The sequence below is a fragment of the Gopherus evgoodei genome, chromosome 1 (assembly GCF_007399415.2).
Source record: "Gopherus evgoodei ecotype Sinaloan lineage chromosome 1, rGopEvg1_v1.p, whole genome shotgun sequence".
Taxonomy (NCBI): Eukaryota; Metazoa; Chordata; order Testudines; family Testudinidae; genus Gopherus; species Gopherus evgoodei.
In genome coordinates this window covers 249,834,197-249,846,250 of record NC_044322.1, presented here as the reverse complement: position 1 = coordinate 249,846,250, position 12,054 = coordinate 249,834,197, and the positions used below count along the sequence as shown (strand labels likewise).

Here is a 12,054-nt window from a genome sequence, read left to right as displayed (position 1 = left end):
GAACTTCAAGGCAACAGACTGCAAGAGGAGGTGATCAGGCCACTAATATTTTCTGGGCAGCGTGGAAGGTCATTGCCCAGACTGATTGAACCCACCAGTCCAAGTCGGGTGTCCAGTGCTGTAAACATTTCAGTGCAGCTCACAAACCTGTTTTGTACAGGATCCTCCCGCACCTGACAAGCAGCCTGACACAATTCGTCCCTTTATTTTAATCTTTCCTCATTACTAGAGCCCTAATGTGACTCTTTCATTGTAGCAAGTACAGTTGACTAAGAAAAGTGTGCAGGGGTGGCAGGTTTGTATAATTTTTGGTGGTGCCCAGAACGGGTCCAAATCCCCCACCCCTCACACTTGCCTAGGGCGCTGGGAGGGAGTTTGAGTGCGGGACGGGTGTGGGCTCTTGGAGGGAGTTTGGTTGCTGGGTGCAGGCTCTGGGCTGGGGTAGGTGGTGGGGGTGCAGGAGGGCGTGTGGGGTGCAGGCTCTGGCAGGGAGTTTGGGTGCGGGAGGGGTGAGGGATTGGGCTCTGGGAGGGAGTTTGGGTGTGGGGTGTTGGCTCTGGGCTGGGGGTTGGGGTGCAGGTGAGGGTGCAGGGTTCGGGGTCTAGGTAAGATTTTGGGTGTGAGGTTGTGGGCTCTGGGATGGGACAGGGGGTTGGGGTGCAGGAGAGGGTGAGGGGTGTGACGCTTACCTTGGACGGCTCCCAAAAGTGACTCATATACCCCTCTGGCAGTGGCTCCTAGGCGGAGAGGCTGGGGGATCTCCACATGTCACTGCCTGCAAGCACTGCCCCAACAGCTCCCATTGGCCAAAGGGAACTGTGGAATTGGCGCTCAGAATGGGGGCAGCATGCGGAGACGACCCTCCTCCCCGGGGCCACAGGGATGTTCTGGTTGCTTCAGGGAGTGGCTTGGAGCAAGGGCGGTCAGGAAGCTGCCTTAGCCCCACTGTGCTGCTGCTAGTGGTAACGGTGGCCCCCGGGGCCCTTTTAAATCACCCGGGGGCGGCAAGCGGGGCTCGGAGATGCTCCAGGACAGGTGCGTGGGGACAACAGACAGGGCCAGAGGAGAGACCCGGCCCCAAACATTGGTGGAGCTGGGTCCCCATGGCCCTGAATATTCCTGGAGCACAGACACGAGGGTCCCATATTACTCACCGCCCCTGAGAGTGTGGGATCTGGAATGGGAGGTTGTGAGGGGAGATGTCCATGAAAAGAATCTATAAAGCGAGGCCCACAATATGATTTTTTGAAATATGTGCACACAGTTCTGTAAGAGTCACTTTAAGAAAAAAGGTGAGATTCTTTAACAGCACTGAGCACTGGCCTTGCTCTGCTCTCACTGAGGTGAATGTTGACATGAGGAGCAGAGTTTGGTCTACTCTGAATGCCTTCCAAAATCCTACTCAAAGGCCTGCTTCACCACTGCATTACTCCCTGGTTTTGCTGTTGTGATGCCATTAATTTTAAATGAGTTACACTGGTATTAAACTGCAGTGATGCAATGATGAATCCAGCCCTAAGACTACTAAAGACTCCCACTTCCATCCTCACATACACTTATTTTCTCATTCATTGAATGCCAAGTTAGTGCAGGGTTCACTTCTCTACCATTTAGACCCTATTTCTGACCATTTTACACCTGGCACACAACCACATTCTACACCTGGTGCATTCAGTTTACATGACGGTTGAATTTGGCTCCTTTTTAATGTAGTCATAAACTGAAAGGCACAGCCCAGTTGTGCAAACAAAGATAATAACTTTTGTTCCACTCTCAGACTCATGCAATTCTGTTTATGCTTGAAATGAACGATTTAAAAATCAAGCAGGTAATCGCTAATGTCAAGTTTCATTTGCAATGTTTTAATAACCTTCAGAACTTTCCTGAGGATTTCATTTCTTATCAAAACGCTGACTCACTCTGTGTAATTTTTTTCATGTTTGTACAGTGCTTTGACCATGTAAAGCAAAGTGCTAAGTATTATTTATATGTGGCTAAATGTTGAAAGGTTTTGAGCACCTGCAATTCACTATCAGTATGTCTTGAAATTCAGCCCATATCTCATCACCCTTTCAACCAAAAGTCCCACAGTACTTCACAAGTTAGGGACCCAACCTGGCACCTTTGAAGTCATTGGGAGCTATGCCATTGACTTCAAATACTTGAAATACTGTTATGGCAGGAGCCACTTTGCGACACATATTGTCTTCCAAGTCCATTTTCTTAGTATGTGAGTAAGTGTCCTGCAGTATTGTCATATTGTTTCTTTGTGGGGGAACCACTATAGGGCACAGGAGAGCTTTTCTCTGCCTAAATCTCTCTAAGTAGAGTTCGTTCTTGAGGAAGACTTGCTCCCCAGGAACGAGGCTTTGGCATTTGGGCTGCGATGCCTGAAAAAGGAGTTTGCTTGTGTGTCATTTGTGATCATTTTTGTTTAAGGACATATAGAGAGAGGAAAATAAAAAAGTTGTACTAACGCTACACCCAGACTCTATGTCCTCCAGTGGGAAGCTGGTCTGCAAAGCCCAGCAATCTACTACTGCTTTGTAGAGGGGTGACAACATATGCAAAAATCACAATACAATAGTTTAGGGCAGGAATTAAGAAGACTTCTGTACGCACTGAAACTTGGAGGCAGACTATGATTATTCAAACTGGAATTTTCCCAGGCTGCTAGGATTAATCTCTCTGACTCAGGCGAAATGTGCCATAAAAAAGTTAGTGCCTTCACAGGGCGCCTGTTCCAGCTCCCAGAAAAGTCAATAGGAGCAGGATCTGTCCCTGAGGCTTAATCATGCACCACTGAATTCAATGGGAGTTTTGTCATTGACTTCAGTGGATGCCAACATCAGACCCAAGGTGAGGATCTTGGTTTTTCCATATAAACTGAGAGACTAAGTCTGGCCTATCCATAAGCAAAGTACCTCTTAACGCCATCCCAGTGTTGGGAGCAAACGCATATTTAGGCTTGACAGAAGCCTGCAGTGGATTTTAAGAGTCTGTTTTGATAATATTTAATAGCTTAAGCATAAGTAGAACTGTGTATGTGTAAGAAATTGCAGATTAATCATGTTTGTGAGACCAAGAAAAGAGAAAGTAACTAAAAAGGTAGAAAAGATCTGTCTGAACTAATACTAAACCTGTACTGACTGGGCGGGAGGGGGGATAGTTAACATAGAAATGAGAGACTAAGACATAGGTATAAGAAAAGGTAACAAAATGTTTTTTATATACACCTCTACCTCGATAGAACAACCCGATATAACACAAATTCAGATATAACGTGGTAAAGCAGTGCCCCGGGGGGGCGGGGCTGTGCACTCCGGTGGATCAAAGCTAGTTCGATATAATGCGTTTCACCTCTAATGGGGTAAGATTTTTTGGCTCCCCAAGACAGCATTATATTGAGGTAGAGGTGTATGTTTGTGTTACATTGAAGCTGTGTTGTCTGGTGCTGGAGGTGACTGTGATGAGATCATCCTAACGAGATTCCTCTTGTAAGTAATTGATTACTACTTGCTAAATGTTTTGCCTTAATAAATATTTGTTAGCTCCATCTCTTGGGTAAGTGAATCTCAATTCAATACCAGAGTATTTCTGAGTAGTAAAGAGGAAGGAATGGCACATATTGAAACACTCCCTGCAGCATCTGTGTCTTAGTTACATGTATGCATGGCAAATTTTAATTAAATTTAGGCACACCATTTTAAAATTAGAAGATCACAATTAAAAAAAAATCTGTATGTTCTTCTGTGTTGTTTTAAATCCCAAACTGGACTTGCTTTCAGCCATCATTGAGGGCTGGTAACTTGGACCATCTTAAAACACCTGCCTCAGTGAGATCCGTCATTCAAAATAAGGAGTGAAACATGCATATTTTATTATTTACAGTATGTTCAAATAATCTAAAGTACACCTATTTTCAACAAAAATATGACCATGGATATGATGTAATAAACGCTGTAAAATGATTCCATTTCTCACATACCATTGTAAAAAACCAGAATGACCACAGAATCCACAGTTCACCGCATTACTACATTATGTAAACTTAGCCAGCAGCAGCTTAGAGAGGTCTTACTGCTTTTTCATTCTCTCAGAATTTCTTCATCTAAAAATACTTAATTGTACATAATCTACAAAGATTATGTAGTCTTCTCGTGGTGTCTCTCCTCTGCCCAAATACCCGCCCTCTTTGCAGTTGCATATTCTTTGCCCCTGCTTGTCATGGAGATGAACTGGGAGTGAACAAACTATTTACATTTTTGTTTTAGTTTTCATCCTCCCGTTGTGTCATTACCACCAGATATTTCCTCTACATCTCCCGATGACATATTCCCATGAGATCCTGTAGACAGTTACATAACATGGTGCTGTACACTTTCACTGACTAGATTCCCTCTCTAGAGATTCACCTCTAACCAGTCTTCCCCTCTTTCAGGGCTGATTCACTGCCCACTATAGTCAATGGAAGGAGTCCCATTGATTCAATGAGCACTGGATGTTGTGTTCACCCACACACAAGGCAAAGCAGGTTAAATTAGGTTAATTAACCTGAAAGGCTGCCCCTTGGGGGGGGGAGCCAAGTCTTGAAAGGCTGATTGATGATGAAGTCCAGCTGAGAAGGAACAGGTGGGGCTGGAGGTGTATTTGAGGCTATGATGTTAAGTAGTTTGCAGTTACTCTGTGGGAAGAGGGAGTTTGAGCTGGTACTTGGGGCAGGGGGGTCAGAAACTGTAGGAAGGAGTCCCAGGAAAGAGTAACAGAGTCTGAGGGAAAGCAGATCACAGTTGCTATCATATGGTTCCTGGACTGGAACCCAGAATAGAGGGCAGGCCTGGATTCCCCTATCAGCCACTGGGGGAAGTGCTGCAGACTAGACAGTGGAGCAGAAGACTGCCTGGGACAGTTGTCTGCTAGGACTTTGATACCTCAGAAGGAGAGGAATATAGTGACTTAGCTGGAGGGCCAAGTCCTGAAGAAAGAGTATGTTGGGTCACAGAGAGAGAGGTGGCAGAGCAGGCGAATGAGTGTCTGAACGGGGGGTGCCAGACCTGGAAGGAACTAATCCCAAGAGCTGCCAGGAAGACATGGCCTAAGGGGAAGTGGAGCCCTGTGACAGTTGGATTGGGCCCTCAATCCACTCCATTAAATAAACTGTTAGAAATAAAGTTTGTAAACTGTCAGTGCAATGGGCCACAATACACATTCCTCCTTCCTAGTCCAAGCACCTTCTCATTCCCTCCCACCCACACCAAGCAACATCCACACTGGGCATTCCCCTGCCCAACATGCCCTTGCTCGTTCAGGTAGACACCCTCCCAATTCTTCCCCATATGACATCTGTCACCACAAGTGCTGGCCCTGGGTGCCAACAGGTATTCTTGGTGAATGGTTCTGGTTGCAGGTAAGCGCTAGTGTTGAGGATCATGGCTGTGGGTGCCTGTGAGTGCTCCTGGGTAGGAGGAGGTGGATGGTGGTTCTGGGACTCAGAACCTTTGCAATTTCTTTCTGATCATTGCTTCAGGACCAGTGCTTGCAAAAGTCTGAAGACAAAGGCATTTGTATTAGTCCTGCCAAAGAGTTTTTCTGCCTTGGTAAGTCACCAAATATTGGACCTTGAAACATGAATATCAACACACTTATTAGATCAGCATGTTTGAGTGTTTTGGTTGTTGAATGTCAATTATGGAAAGTGCACATATTTTCACAAAACTTACAGAAAAGTTAGAATTTGTCCCCTGCTTGAGATTCTCTTTCAGCAAAGTCTGAGAGCCCATTTGAATTCTATGTTGCTGCTGCTCCTGTCCTAAACAGATCCTAGCTTCATTAGACCCTTACAGATTCATTCAAATATGGAAATAAGTGGAACACACTATCTTTTTTTCTTCCAAGTACACTTCACTTCAATTCATTGGGCAGCTACACATTTTCTTAAATATGGACACAGGAACTGCTTTTAATCTCAACAGGACTCTATCTTAATACATTTAAGTGACACCTGCACTTTGCCAGGTCATCCTTATTATCATCTTGCTTTCCCCAGGACTATTCAGTTCTGCTAGAACTGAAGTAAATGTCTCATGATCTGCAAAAAACAGAGATGAATGCCATTAAAAGTTTTCATATAATGCATTGACTCTAGGTCTAATCAGGTTTCCCCATTCAGTAATGGGGATGTTAACTAGTGACGCATCTGTTGGAAAAGGAATATATCAAACAGTCATAGCCACAGGGCATCCAGGCCCACCTAAATTTGAGCAGGGAACACCTGGCAGCCTGCGTCCTTCCATCCCCGCCAATGACTTTCAGTTCACCTGCAGGTGAGTTGGGTGGGAGCGGCATGGAGCCCTCCCAGCAGGCAGCGGCACAGCACAGCAGGAGGGGCCAAACCCCCTGGCTGGAGGAAGCCCCGTCTGTCCCTCTCCTTCCCCACCCCCCGGCTCGCTAGTGCACTCCACTCGCCTGGGCTGCTCCACAGCTATCCTCGGGACTGCAGTCATTGTGTCACCACCACCCTCACTGTAGGGGGAGCCACCAAGTAAGTGGCACCGAAAGTTTGATACTCTCCACTCTCACCCTGCAAAATGGTCAGTGCTGCAATGTAATTTGAGATGTAGATTTCTCCTTGTAGGTTCCCAAAGTTTGCAAAATATCAAGAAAAAGTGGCTGGTTTTTGTTTTGGGTGGTGGTGGGTTAATTTACCTTCCCTCCCCTCCCGCATACAGCGGCACATGGCCGAGGAAGGCCTTGGACACACACGTGCCTGGCCTATTCCTACCTGCCCCCTTCCCTGCTTCCATGCTGTGACATTATTGATATAAACTGGGACCATACAGAACATGGTTTGCAACCAAGGGCCTGTAGTCGCACCAAATCTTATATAAAGGGGGTCATATAAGATGTCTAAGACCAGGTTATGGGTTGCTGGTTATGATTATGCTGTCTGTATGTCTGTATCATTTTGTAGTTGAAGTTATGAGTATTGGCTGTATACTGTCTGTATTTCAAATTTGTGCTGTATTTCTGGGAAAAATCCCAGACAAGTGGGTGTTAGCTCTGCCTAGCCCGCTTGATGGCCCATTAAGGCCCATCAGCTACACAATTGACCCATTGAGAGGAGGCAGATATGCCTTGTAACTCAGCAGGGTGTGCAGGAACTTGCCCATGTGACTGCAGACTCCATTTTGCTGTAATTTTCCACAGTAAGAAGAAAGACGTGTTCTTACACCTGGAAGAGCCTATATAAGGCTGATGCCTCATCTCCATCCTGTCTTCAGTCCTGCTTCTTACCTCTGGAGGGACTTGGCTACAAACTGAAGCTCTGAACAAAGGACTGACTGACCCATCCTAACGGGGATGTACTCTAGAGACTTGATTTGAACCTGCACTTTACTCCATCACTGCTACAAGCCTGAACTAAGAACTTTGCCATTACTGTATGTAATTGATTCCATTTAACCAATTCTAGCTCTCATCTCTACCTTTTCCCCTTTATGAATAAACCTTTAGATTTTAGATTCTAAAGGATTGGCAACAGCGTGATTTGTGGGTAAGATCTGATGTGTATATTGGCCTGGGTCTGGGGCTTGATTCTTTGGGATCGAGAGAACCTTTTTCTTTTATTGGGGTGTTGGTTTTCATAACCATTCTTCCCCAGGATGAGTGGGACTGGTGGTGATACTGGGAGACTGGAGTGTCTAAGGAAATTGCTTATGTGACATGTGATTAGCCAGTGGGGTGAAACCGAAGTCATTTTTGTCTGGCTGGTTTGGTTTGCCTTAGAGGTGGAAAAACCCCAGCCTAGGGCTGTAACTGCCCTGTTTGAGCAATTGATCCTGAATTGGCACTCTCAGTTGGGTCCTGCCAGAACCGCATTGTCACACATGCTCACCTCTGCCTGGATCCCTTCCCTTCCCCTGGCCGCCAGCCCCCTATCTACAGGCCAGTGCTGTAGCTAGGAGTGGAAATTTGGATGGTAGGCACAGCCTACATTTCCCACCCACACGAAAGTTAGGGCCCACCCAAATTTCCAGTCCTAGCTATGCCACTGCACCAAAACATAAAATTTCTAATAAGTTCTTGTAATGTATTAGGAATAGGGGGACCAGACAGCAAGTATGAAAAATGAGGACAGTGCATGGGGGGTAATAGGAGCCTATATCAGAAAAAGACTCAAAAATTGGGACTGTCTCTATAAAACTGAGACATCACAGGGATAGCTGGGTTAGTCTGGATCTGTAAAAAGCAACAAAGAGTCCTGTGGCACCTTAAAGACTAACTCTTTGTTGCTTTTTACTGGTCACCCTAATTAGGAATAACATTTTGTTGCAGAAAGTGCAGGAAGTAACGAGAGGGACAGCCGTTTTAGACTTGATTCTGTCTAACAGGGAGGAATTGCTAGTGGATCTAAAAGTGGAAAGCAACTTGGGTGAAAGTGACCATGAAATGACAAATTTCATTATTTCTAAGGAAAGGGAGGAGTGAGAGCAGTAGAATAAGGCCGGCTTTAGGAAGTGCAGGGCCCAATTCAAACATTTTTGGCGGGGCCCCGGCAGGGATGACTAAAAAAAAAAACATGTAAAAAAAAGCCTTTCATTTCTTAGCAATTGGTTCCCTATAAAAAGTTCTGAATTAAGGGATGTGCCACTGTATGTATTTTTTGTACCAATAGGGTTACCATACGTTCATATTTTTAATTTTAAAAATTCCTTCTGGATGGCAATTTAAGAACCAAAAACCCTGACATGTCTGGGAAAATACAGATGTATGTTAACCCTACCTAAAGCTTTTTTTAAAAAGATGGGCCTGAACTAGAAATGAGCTCCGTTTCACATGTGTGGGTCTCCGTTACTCCCTGGGGGTGTGCTAAGGTGACCAGATGTCCTGATTTTATAGGGACAGTCCTGATTTTTGGGTCTTTTTCTTACATAGCATCCTATTACCCCCCACCCCCTGTCCCGATTTTTCACATTTGCTGTCTGGTCACCCTAGTGGTGTGCACACGTGTGGGTCCCAGCTGCTCCCTGCCCTCCTCATTGAAGGAAGCGTGCTGGGTTACTGCCCTGGGAACTGCAGTGGACATGGGGCTGGCTGGAGGCAGGGCAGGGGCTGACTGGAGGAAGGATCTGGCTGCAGGAAGGGCAAGAGGAGCGGGCTGGTTGGAGACAGAGTGTGTGGGGTGGGCTGGCTGGCTTCTGACAGGGCCACAGGGGCGTATGGCATGGGTTGGCAGGGCTGGAGGCAGAGGAGTGCAGGACTGGCTGGCTTCAGGCATGGGGGTGTGGCAAGGGTTGGCTGGAGTCAGGCTGGCTGCGGGCATGGGGTGAGGACTGGCTGCAGAGAGGCTGGTGCAGGCAGGGCAGGGAGTGCGGGGCTGGTGCAGACAGGGGGTGCAGCAGGGGCTGGCTGCAGGCAGGGGGTGCAGGTACAGGGGGTACAGCCCATCCTGAATGGTGAGTTCCCCCTCCTCCATCGGGGTAGCAGCAGCAGCCCGGGGCTCGGAGGCTATTTAAAGGGCCTGGGGCTCCCCTGCTTCTACCACCCTGACCATTTAAATAGCTGTTGGAGCCCCGGGGAAGCGGCGGGGCGCCAGCACTATTTAAAGGGCTGGGGCAGTAGAAGAAACGAGCGCCCCAGACTTTTTAAATAGCCCCACAGCTCTATCCCAAGGCTCCACCAGTGGGGCTCTTGTGGCAATTTAAAGGGCCTGGACTCCAGCCCCTGCTGGGAGCCCCTGGCCCTTTAAATTGCCCCTTGGGGAAGCTGGACCACCCTGGTACAGTGCACCAGCTCTTGCCAATACCCTGTAACGGGGCTTGGGCATGGGGTCCTCTCTAGGGACGGGGCCAGATTCAGGGGAATTGGTAGAATTGGCCTAAAGCTGGCCCTGAACAATGAAGTTTAAAAAAAAACCCTCCCCAGACTTTATCAAGGTTACAGAACTGGTAGGCAAGGTCCCATGGGAACAAAATCTAAGGGAAAGGAGTGCAGGAGAACTGGCAGTTTCTCAAGGAGACAATTTTAAGGGCATAACATCAAAGTATCCCAACACAAAGGAAAGATAGGAAGTATAATAAGAGGCCAATATGACTCCATCAGGAGCTTTTTAATGATCTGAAAATCCTAAAAGAATCTTACAGAAAGTGGAAACATAGACAAATTGCTAAGGAAGAGTACAGAAGAGTAGCACAAGTGTGTAGGAATAAAATCAGAAAGGCTAACTCACAAAATGAGTTACACCTAGCAAGAGGCATTAAAGGCAATAAGAAGAGATTCTTTAAATACATTAGAAGCAAGAGAAAAAGAATGACAGTGTTTGTCCTCTGCTTAGTGGGGAAGGAGACCTAATAACATCAAGAAGCTGAAGTGTTAAAAGCCTATTTTGCTTCAGTCTTCACTAAAAAGGTTAATAGCGACAAAGAGTCCTGTGGCACCTTATAGACTAACAGACATATTGGAGCATAAGCTTTTGTAGCTAAATACCCAGTTTGTCAGACACATGTGGTGGAAATTTCCAGAGGCAGGTATAAATATGCAGGCAAGAATCAGTCTGGAGATAACAAGATTAGTTCAATCAGGGAGGATGAGGCCCTCTTCTAGCAGCACACCTCAACTGCTAGAAGAGGGCCTCATCCTCCCTGATTGAACTAACCTCATTATGTCTAGACTGATTCTTGCCTGCATATTTACACCTGCCTTTGGAAATTTCCACCACATGCGTCTGACGAAGTGGGTATTCACCCATGAAAGCTCATGCTCCAATACGTCTGTTCGTCCATAAGGCGCCACAGGACTCTTTGCTGCTTTTTACAGATCCAGGCTAACATGGCTACCCCTCTGATACTAATAAGGTTAATGGTGACCAGATACTCAACACAGTTAATATTAACAACAAGTGGGAAGGAACACAAGCTAAAATAAGGAAAGAATAGGTGAAAGAATATTTAGATGTATTCAAATTGGCAGGGCCTGATGAAATTAATCCTATGGTACTTAAGGAACTAGCTGAAGCAATCTCAAAACTGTTAGCAATTATCTTGAGAACTACTGGGGATTGGTGAAGTCCCAGAAGGCTGGAAAAGGGCAATGTTTAAAAAAGGGAACAAAAAGGACCTGGGGAATTATAGACCAGTCAGTCTAACTTTGATACCTGGAAATATATTGGAACAAATTAAACAATCAGTTTGTATGCACTTGGAGGATAAGGGGGTTATAAGGACTAGCCAGCATGGATTTGTCAAGAAGAAAACTCATGCCAAACCAACTTAATTTCCTTCTTTGACAGGGTTACTGGTCTAGTGTGTAATTTTAGTAAGGCTTTTGACACAGTCCCGGATGACATTCTCATAAGCAAGCTGGGGAAATGTGGTCTAGATGGAATTACTATGAGGTGGGTGCACAACTGGTTGAAAGACCATATTCAAAGCATAGTTATTAATGGTTTGCTATTAAACTGGGAGGGCTTATTTAGAGGGGCCTCACAGGAGTCAGTCCTGAGCCCAGTACTATTCAATATTTTCATTAATTAGTTGGACAATGGAGTGTAGAGTATGCCTATAAAATTTGCAGATGGCACAAAACTGGAAGGGGTTGCAAGGACTTTGGGGGAGAGGATTATAATTCAAAATAATTTTGAGAAATTGGAGAACTGGTCTAAATTCAACATGAAATTCAATTGAAAAAAGTGCAATATACTTTACTTAGGAAGGAAAAATCAAATGCATAATTACAAAATGGGGAATAACTGGATAGGTAGTCGTACAAGCTGGAAAGGATCTGGGGTTATAGTGGGTCACAAATTGAACAAATGAACACTGATGCAGCTGTGGAAAAGGCTAATATCATTCTGGGGTGTATTAACAGGAGTGTTGTATATAAGACAAGGGAGGTAATAGGCACTCGTGCAGCCTCACCTGGAGTACCGTGTCCAATTCTAGGTTCTACACTGTAGGAAAGATGTGGACAAACTGGAGAGTCCAGAGGAGAGCAACTAAAATGAGAAAAGGGTTAGAAAACGTGACCTATGACAAAAGATTAAAAAAACTGGGCATT

At 45.7% G+C, this 12,054-nt stretch overlaps 1 protein-coding gene across 1 annotated transcript in view; it reads right to left on the bottom strand.

Moving 5' to 3' along the window:
- Positions 1 to 12,054, bottom strand: part of LOC115639767 (estradiol 17 beta-dehydrogenase 5-like) — a 296,315-nt gene that overhangs the window by 252,710 nt on the left and 31,551 nt on the right. The window lies entirely within an intron of this gene.